The sequence below is a fragment of the Littorina saxatilis genome, linkage group LG2 (assembly GCF_037325665.1).
Source record: "Littorina saxatilis isolate snail1 linkage group LG2, US_GU_Lsax_2.0, whole genome shotgun sequence".
Lineage (NCBI taxonomy): Eukaryota > Metazoa > Mollusca > Gastropoda > Littorinimorpha > Littorinidae > Littorina > Littorina saxatilis.
The window spans coordinates 9,388,858-9,399,455 of NC_090246.1; the positions used below are offsets into that span (position 1 = coordinate 9,388,858).

Genomic DNA, 10,598 nt, shown 5'->3' on the forward strand with positions numbered 1-10,598 from the left:
CCACACCTATTTTTTTTTTGTGGCCTAATGGTATTTTGAGGGCTCTTCACCCAACAGTTAGTGTCACACGAGAAAGAGTGAAAGAAATAACTGCAACATGAATATGTCGGTGGTCTCAAGGCTATTGTTAATCGTAAGGGCACGAACACTTACTAGATTATTGAGAAGACATTTCAGTAGCTGCTTTGCTAACTGAAATCAACGCTTCTTGTTGACTAACAGAATCGAGTCATGAATTATTTTGATTACGCTCGGAATGAATCAAGCGTTTACGAGTCACAAGGTCAAACAATATTTCTGAAAAATACAAATATAAATAGTAGACACTACTTGCTAGCATGATAGTTTTGTAGGTAAATATGAAAATCAATATCATAACAAAATGACAATACTCAGTATTGTAAGCACACACACACACACACACACACACACACACACACACACACACACACACACACACACACACACACACACACACACACACACACACACACACACACATCAAAAATATCTTTGGAATCTTACCTCAAAAGTGCTGGTGATTTGCAGTTCATAGAAGAAGGGAATGAAGAGGTAGGCAGCGGCGCTGATACCGAAGATAAACGCCACGACCAAATACCAGAACATCGTGTTGTAGTTGTAGATCTCCGCCGGGTTACCCAGCAAGGTCAAGGCCGACATGAAGGTCACGCACAAGGACATGGCCACCGGAAACACGCTCATGTTCTTGCCGCCCAGCAGGAAGTCATTGGTGGTGTTCCGCTTCCGGTCCCAGATGGCGTAAAAGATCCCGATGCCAGCGGACACCAGAAGCGTGAGGACAAACAGGACGTAGTCCACCGTGCCGAACCGGCGGATGACGCCTGTGTTGATGCTGTAGTCCTCTCCTGACGACATCTTGATATGTCTGCAATGAACAACACACAATTTCACACTATTTTATATATCATACTTTCATCATACGATCCTGGAGAAGGCAGTTTGTCGCTGCCGAAATATTAATAAAGAAAGACTTTACCTGGTTACTGCTGTTCGCTGAATTAAAGGTCTACTATCCGAGGAGCCGTTGTGAGAAAGTGTGCTAGTGAATTTGAGCTTAAACATTTCAAGGAACATCATCTGTGATGTCATTTAGAAACACCTGCAATGATTTGCTCGAAAATGCTTATTAATTAAATACAATTTAATCAGCGATTATAGTACCGACTTTCGTTCATCGTCATGTTTTATTCGGTCCTGGTGGGTACGCTTTCATCAAAGCATAAACACATCGTTGGATTAGGAATGCAAATCTGATTCTGTAATCTAGCAAGCGCATGCAGATGATTTGTTCTACGGGGCTAAAACGAATTACACAGCGTAAACAAACACAATGTTTATTGGAGATAATAAACCGTGTCGAATTATTACCAAACACCGCATTTAGCTTTGAATTATATACTGTTCAAAAAAAGAAACGCATAGCTTGTAATATTTGGTTAATTTAGTTATATGGCTACCAGGATATCCACCAAACTGCAGAAAATGTTTATCTGGTCGTCGACCTTTCGTCCATTGCCACAAGTGAGCTCTGCACGTGACGCATGCGTTATCAGTGGCTACAATGTCAAAATTGCTCATTTGGCATGACCACTCGTCATGCTTCAGTGTAATCTCGTGAAACTCGGGGAATATTGAGCTCTCACCATGTCTTCCAAAACCCATAAAAGCGGATTGTTCGCCACAAAGAAATCAGACGACAATTCAGCGACGAAAGATGGCCCGATTGAGCAGAGAAGACGGCCAAATTGCATTGGGTCGTTTACAAGCAGGCCAAAGTCAAAGTGCAATCGCCAGGCACTTCCACGTGTCCCAGAGCACCATCAGTAGACTGTGGGTCAGGTTTCAAGCCACTGGCTCCGTTGCTGACTTGCCACGAGCGGGAAGACCAAGGGCGACAACTGCTGCTCACGACCGCTTCATACGGCTCCGCCACCTCCGGAATCGTTTCCTGTCGGCCTCATCTTCTGTCCAGGCTCTCCCCGGGCCACACCGATTATCGGACCAGACCGTGCGGAACCGCCTGCATGAAGCTGGTTTGAGAGCTCGCAGACCTCACAGAGGAGCTGTCCTCACCCGCCGCCATCGCCAGAACCGAGTGCAGTGGGGCAACCAGCACCTTCGCTGGACCGTCCGGAATCACTGGAGACACGTGTGGTTCAGCGACGAGTCCTACTTCCTGCTCCAGCGACATGATGGTCGGAGGAGGGTCTACCGGAGAGTAAACGAACGTTACGCGCCCAACTGTGTGGATGAGGCACCCGTTCATGGTGGTGGAGGCGTCATGGTGTGGGGGGCAATCAATACCGCTGGAAGGAGCACCCTGGTGCACGTCCAAGGGCGCATAACTGCCCAGCGATACGTGGAGGAAATTCTGCGCCCACACGCCCTTCCTCTTCTGGCTGACCAGGATGCCATATTCCAGCAGGACAACGCTCGCCCGCACACAGCACGACTCACCACCCAGTTCCTCACCGACCACCATGTCCAAGTGCTTCCCTGGCCATCCATGTCGCCAGACATGAACCCGATAGAACACCTCTAGGATGAATTGGACAGACGTGTGCGCAGGAGAGAAGAAGCGCCGGCAAATCACCGCGATCTATTGCAGGCACTTCAGGAGGAGTGGGACACCATCCCACAGCAAGATATCCGGCATCTGATCCAGTCCATGCCCAGAAGGTGCCGGGCAGTTGTTGCTGCTCAAGGCAGTCACACCCCCTACAGACTTGACAGCCTCGGCACCCAATCGTATTGATTGACTTGATTGATTTGAAGATGCAAATGAACTGTGTGTGCATTCAACTGTGTCCATACCAAATTTCAAACAAATAATCTAAATATTGGATTTTCTGTTAATTTTTTCGAAAAATAAAACAAATTTGGCAAGTAGCAACTATGCGTTTCTTTTTTTGAACAGTATAGAATGTTCACTATTTTAATTCTACGGCATCCATCTTTTGTGCATGGTGTCATCTGTGCAACACCTACATCGAACTCTGTTGCTCTTGAGGGGATTTCAATTTTGTAACTCTATCGACAGCGTGTGAAATACAGATTCCTCTCATCCGCAAGGGTAACGCCGGCAGAATCCAAAACGTTGGCTTAGTACCGGCGGAGGTAGGCGAAAGGTAGGGCGGAAATCAAAAGTGGCCGAAGAAGGCGATGTGGAGAATTAATACAACCTCGAGACCTCTTCAACACAGTCGTTTCAAGTTTGAATGACTGAGCGACCAAACACTTACTTACTTACTGCCCATTATGCCGGTTGGCAAGTAGGGCAGCAACAAAGGACCTCCACTCCTGTCTGTTCTGGGCGAGTCTCTGGATGGTACCCCACGTTTGGTTCAGGGTGATTAAGCACTTATCTTTAAGGTATTCCTGGTGTGTGTTAAGATAACTACAACTCCCTCCGAACTGAATAGCTCTTGGAAGGATTTAATACAGCTTTTTTGTCTCAATGCATCTAAAAAAAAAAATCCACTTTGTACAGAAAGCAGATAGGCTGTTGGTTGTAAGTATATGAACTTGTGGAAGGATGCTTCTATCCCATTGAAAGATTGGACATATCTTAGGTAAATCACATGATCATTTACACAGAAAGGTAGCCTTAACACACACAAGAATAAAACCAAGTAAAGATGTGACAGGCAAAGACAAAGACAACGACATCGTTCCAATGTCAAGTAGAGGGCATCTCCCACCAGGCACACACAACGCACAGTCACTTGACTTGGAATCGATAGAAGACACTTTTTCGTCCTTTTGCTATTTTTAAGTGCACAAGTACTTCCATTTTCAGGAAACTGTACGCGTGTGAGCTCGATAATGATAACTTGAATTAAACAACCACCACCACCACCACAACAACAACAACAAGAACAACAACCACAACAAGAACAACAAGAACAACAACAACAACAACAACAACAATAATAATAAGAAGAAGACGAAGAAGAAGAAGAAGAAGAAGAAGAAGAAGAAGAAGAAGAAGAAGAAGAAGAAGAAGAAGAAGAAGAAGAAGAAGAAGAAGAAGAAGAAGGAGAACAAGAACAAGAACAACAAGAACAAGAACAAGAACAACAAGAACAACAACAACAACAACAACAACAACAACAACAACAACAACAACAACAACAATTGAAATGATGGGAAAGGAGGACAAGGAGGTGGGGGAGGAGGAGGAGGAGATGAAGGGGACAAAACATCCCTCCCATACACACACATGAATGAAGTGCACAACATTGGGACACTGCGCGCTCGACAACAGATGACTTTTATTGGAATTCACAGACGTCACGACAAGGCAATATGTCATGTTTGTGAGTGACGAGACACGTACACGTACGTATACACACGCACGCACATACACACATACACACACACACACGCACACAGACACACGCACGCACGTACGCACGCACGCACACACACACACACACACGCGCACGCACGCACACACGCACGCACGCACGCATGCGCCACACACACATACACACACACACACACCCACCCACACACACACACACACACACACCCGGGCCACCCACACACACACACACACACACACACACACACACACACACACACACACACACACACACACACACACACACACAGAGTAACGACGAAAACAAGGAGAATGAAAAGAAGAGCACAGTAAGAAAACGAAACAGCTAGGAAAAGCTTACTTCTCAAGCGTGATCAATTGGGTTGAAAAATGTCACTCACCTCACACAACGGGGAGCAAAGTTGAATAGACACAATAAGGCCTGAATGCACTTTTTAAACTTTGTATTTCAAACCGTTTCAAAAAACAACCCTTCCCATCAGGAAATGACAATCTTAAAAGTATTCGGCAGATAATATCACAAATAGTTGCATCACAGATACTGGTTTGTGCGTGTAAGCACAATATCCCTTTCCTGTCCTCGTCTTATCCTGCACAGCTTGTGAGATCATCAGACCTTTTAAACAAGTCGCGTAAGGCGAAATTACTACATTTAGTCAAGCTGTGGAACTCACAGAATGAAATTGAACGTAGTCCGCCGCTAGTGCAAAAGGCAGTTAAAGTGACGAGCCTGTTTGGCGCGGTAGCGGTTGCGCTGTGCTTCATAGTACGCTTTACTGTACCTCTCTTCGTTTTAACTTTCTGAGCGTGATGTTAATCCAAACATATCATATCTATATGTTTTTGGAATCAGGAACCGACAAGGAATAAGATGAAAGTGTTTTTAAAGGCAGAGTAAGCCTCCCGTAAACCATCACAGATACACACAGTACAAACACCCTTTCATTTAAACACTCACCAATTGAGAACATCCTAGGTGCCCTCCGTAAAGAGCGAACAATTTTCAAAGAATTTATTTTTGCGTGGTTTATCTTACCCCTGAGCCATCGTGAACCCGTGTGATCCAGTTTTCCTTTTTCACAATGCAGTCGTCAGTTAGTCATGAATGCGACTCGATGTGAGCTTATCTACAATAGCACGTTTTTTTTATGCACGAAACAACGGCTGTGGTTCACAAGAACTCTAGCGATGGCTTTTGACTGTTGAGAGGAACGGCGATTTGCACTGATAAACCTTCGTCTGCTACGACCCTTGCGTGACCCTGCTTCCGGGCTTTTCTTTTTTTTAAACTTTCACAACTTCGAATTGTTCTGATCTTGTCTTGATGAAAAACGAATTCTTTTATGATTAAAGAATGTTTGTGTAACAAGCTGTCAATTTATTATTTAGATTTTAAAAGTTAGGTCTAGCGCAAAAACGAGGCGCCGTTGTTGTTAACGAACAAGTCTACGAAAATTAATTCTTTGAAAATGTCTCACGCTCGACAGAAAGCAGCCAGGATGTTCCCGTTCGGTGAGCGTTCAAATGGAAGTATGCTTGTTCCCAGACCCGGAGGTCTGGGTTATGCGGAGGCATTTGCCTGTGTGAACGGTGACATTCCGGAACTAGTTTTAGCGCCATTTTGTTGTGAAATACGTCATCAGTTTGTGTACACAGAAAGTTGTGACATCCGTCACCCTATGGGAGGGGTGAAGGCAACATTGTTGTTCAACTGTTGAAAGTTGTGAAATCCGTCACCCCATGGGAGAAGGCAAAATTGGTCATCACTGAGTTTGTGTAACACAGGAAGTTGTGAAATACAAAATTGTTCAACAAAAACATCATAGATTGAATTGTGCAGGGTCAACCGCAACAAACTCAAACCGAGCCATCCATACTTATCTGTATTTGAGTGACTTATATACCGACATTTTTATTTCTTATGAGTTTCTGTGGCAAAGCCCGACCGAGGAAATTGCACTGGTTTTATTTTTAGATCAGTGGGAAATTTTCAAGAACAGACGCTTGCATTTGGATGTGTCCAATGATAGTAGGTTTGGTTGTGATCAATCAGAATAATGTAGGCAGGGATGTCGTTAGGCGTCGGACATCGGACATAGATGAAAATCCCCAAATGTCCGATTCACATTGCCGCATGTCGCGGTCAGATGTCCTATCGTTTTAGCCTGAGCGTGGTCATTGTCCGATATGTACTCCATTCCTTCGGACAGCGCGATATTCGTTAATTTTCATTTCAAGATACAAATCTAAAAGACCGAACGCTCTCGTGTTCAGCTGACACTGTTTCTTTTGTTGGGAATTCCCGAACCGTCTCGGTGCAGCGCACTGATCTAAACTGAATAGTGGATTATCTTTAGATCAGTGCATGCTACAGGAGTACGGGAGACAACTCCAACTGATTAAATTTGTCGTCTGCTTTTGTTTTCGATACGAGACGAAGCACTGACTTATGCCGCTGAAAAAAACTAAAGCCTGCAAAAGATCAGCATTAGATCAAACCGATCAACTTTTATCCAAATCATGCAGTTTGTAATCAAAGTAAGAGCTCTGAAGTTGTTCATGTTGATTTCTTTTTTGTGGTTTCTTTGAAAGTGAAACTAAACAAATACAACATTATACGCACACTGTGTTGAAGTATTTACTATATTACCGTAAAGTACCTTGTAAGCGCCCAGTATCGAGTAAGCGCCCACCCCCCACTTTTAGTCCAAAACCGTGCATAGGGTATAGTACCTTGTAAGCGCCCACCCCCCACTTTACACCATTGAAATCAGGGGAAATAAAAATTCCGCACTTGATCTGCTAGTTTTGTGAATGATTTCCCTTTCTTGCAAACCCTATCAGACGCCTGCAACTCCGATGATTACAAGATGCCGCGGATCAAATCGTACACCGTTGCATTTGAGCTGTCAGCTCTTGACTATTTGGATAATAACGCCAATGGAAATGTGTCGCAAACAGCAAGTGAGTTTGGGGTAGATAGAAAAAGGATACGAGAATGGCGAGAGAATCGCGATACCCTGTTACGTCACCAGGCCGGAAAGGAAAAGACGAAGCTATCTCTCTCTCTGATCTCTCTCTCTCTCTCTGATTTCTCTCTCTCTCTCTCTCTCTCTCTGTGATCTCTCTCTCTGTGATCTCTCTCTCTCTCTCTCTCTCTCTCTCTGATCTCTCTCTCTGATCTCTCTCTCTCTCTCTCTCTCTTTCTGCCGAAAAGTCTTTGGCCAAGTAAAAATAATGGACTTCTGCCCATATCCAGAAGACGTAGGCCTACCCCTTGTCACGTTCAAGGGAAACAGAGACACAGTGCGGCCGACAGCGGCACCTCTGCAGACAAGAAAAGATTGCGACGACATTTGTCTCCCCAAGCTCTTCTAATGACAATACGAACATGAAATACAATGGAAGATGAAAACAAGTCGCGTAAGGCGAAAATACAATATTTAGTCAAGTAGCTGTCGAACTCACAGAATGAAACTGAACGCAATGCAACGCAGCAAGACCGTATACTCGTGGTCCACCGCTCACGGCATAGGCAGTGAAATTGACAAGAAGAGCGGGGTAGTGGTTACGCTATGCTGCATAGCACGCTTTTCTGTACCTCTCTTCGTTTTAACTTTCTGAGCGTGTTTTTAATCCAAACATATCATATCTATATATTTTTGGAATCAGGAACCGACAAGGAATAAGATGAAAGTGTTTTTAAATTGATTTCGAAAAAAAAAATTTGATAATAATTTTTATATATTTAATTTTCAGAGCTTGTTTTTAATCCGAATATAACATATTTATATGTTTTTGGAATCAGCAAATGATGGAGAATAAGATAAACGTAAATTTGGATCGTTTTATAATTTTTTATTTTTTTTTACAATTTTCAGATTTTTAATGACCAAAGTCATTAATTAATTTTTAAGCCACCAAGCTGAAATGCAATACCGAACCCCGGGCTTCGTCGAAGAGTACTTGACCAAAATTTCAACCAATTTGGTTGAAAAATGAGGGCGTGACAGTGCCGCCTCAACTTTCACGAAAAGCCGGATATGACGTCATCAAAGACATTTATCAAAAAAATGAAAAAAACGTTCCGAGATTTCATACCCAGGAACTCTCATGTCAAATTTCATAAAGATCGGTCCTGTAGTTTAGTCTGAATCGCTCTACACACACACACACACACACACACGCACGCACACACACACATACGCACATACACCACGACCCTCGTTTCGATTCCCCCTCGATGTTAAAACATTTAGTCATAACTTGACTAAATGTAAAAAAGAAAGAAGATATGATTACGAAGTGATCAAAGTTCACATTTCTTACTAAAAAACTGCTCGTGCATAGGGTGTAGTACCTAGTAAGCGCCCACCCCCTACTTTGGGTCGGAATTGGTGCACAGGGGGGGTGGGCGCTTACAAGGTACTTTACGGTATGTGTGTGTTCTACAGCGCCCGCGCGTGGGTGTGTGTGTGTGTGTGTGTTTGTGTGTGTGTGTGTGTGTTTGTGTGGGCGCATGACTTTGGGGTTCACATGGTTTGTTTGTTTGTTTGTTTCAGACCCACACCCATATACACACATTTCACATTTAAACCATTTGTCGGCTCCCTGTCGATATTTATCGACTAAGTTCCTTTGTGTTGGATGACTGAGTGTGTGCAAGAAACCACTTTGACCATTCACCTAAAAATTACATGAAGGAACGTCTGGGAACCTGCTGATTTGAATCAGCAAATTTTCTTGTAATGTATTTAGACGCTCGGGGAGCTCTGTGATGGTTTACGGGAGGCTCACTGTGCCTTTAAAATTGATTTCGAAAATTTAATTTTGATCATAATTTTTAATTTTTTAATTTTCAGAGCTTGTTTTTAATCCAAATATAACATATTTATATGTTTTTGGAATCAGAAAATGATGAAGAATAAGATGGACGTAAATTTGGATCGTTTTATAATAAATTGTTTTTACCATTTTCAGTATTTTAATGACCAAAGTCATTAATTAAATTTTAAGCCACCAAGCTGAAATGCAATACCAAAGTCCGGCCTTCGTCGAAGATTGCTTGGCCAAAATTTCAATCAATTTGATTGAAAAATGAGGGTGTGACAGTGCCGCCTCAACTTTTACAAAAAGCCGGATATGGCGTCATCAAAGACATTTATCGAAAAAAAGAAAAAAACGTCCGGGGATATCATACCCAGGAACTCTCATGTCAAATTTCATAAAGATCGGTCCAGTAGTTTACACACACACACAGACACACACACACACACACACACACACACACACACACACACACACACACACACACACACTCACACACACACACACACACACATACACATACACCACGACCCTCGTCTCGATTCCCCCTCTATGTTAAAACATTTAGTCAAAACTTGACTAAATGTAAAAATGTGGCACAGTCCACCGGCTTCTTGTTCATCGACTTCCAAAGCGCTGAGATGCACGGTTTATGTTTGCATTGTGTTCATTGATGCACAGCGGCACTAATGTCATAAAAAATCGTTTCAGTTGAAGTAATATTGGATATGCCCTCTGCTGAACACTGTATAATTATTCACAGTCTCCGAAATGTGAGCAGCGTTTGTATACTTTCAAGATTGACCTTCAAATCTGCGATAAACCAACTTCTGAACGTCATTTGAAACCACTGATTCATATTCTCCAGTCTGCGAGCAGCTTTTGTCAACCCTCAAGATTGTCATGAAAATATGATTGAGTGTCGGGGTGTTTTTCTTGACAAAAACACGCTAAGTCCCCCAAATTTCCTTCAGTCTGAAAAAGTGTTGCTTTATCTCTGGCGGCAATGCACACAGCACGCCCCCCACTGATACAGAATACAGAATACAGAATATAAACTGAGCAAAAGAATCATTGCACCCATTTTCGTACCCTAACTAAAACATTCATTCCCGTGTCATTTCATTGAAACTGTAGAGAGAGACAGACAGACAGAGAGAGAGAGAGAGAGAGAGAGAGAGAGAGAGAGACAGACAGAGAGAGAAAGAGAGAAGGGGAGACAGAGAGAGAGAAAGACAGCGAAAGAGAGAGAGAGAGAGAGAGAGAGAGAGAGAGAGAGAGAGAGAGAGCAAGAGAGAGACTGAGAGAGAGAGAGAGAGAGAGAGAGAGAGAGAGAGAGAGAGAGAGCGTGTGAGAGAGAGCGTGTGAGAGAAAAAGCGAG

General features: G+C 43.3%; 1 pseudogene; it reads right to left on the reverse strand.

The window, feature by feature from the left end:
- Nucleotides 1-486: 486 nt before the first annotated feature.
- Nucleotides 487-10,598, reverse strand: part of LOC138958160 (sodium-coupled monocarboxylate transporter 1 pseudogene) — a 45,597-nt pseudogene continuing 35,485 nt past the window's right edge.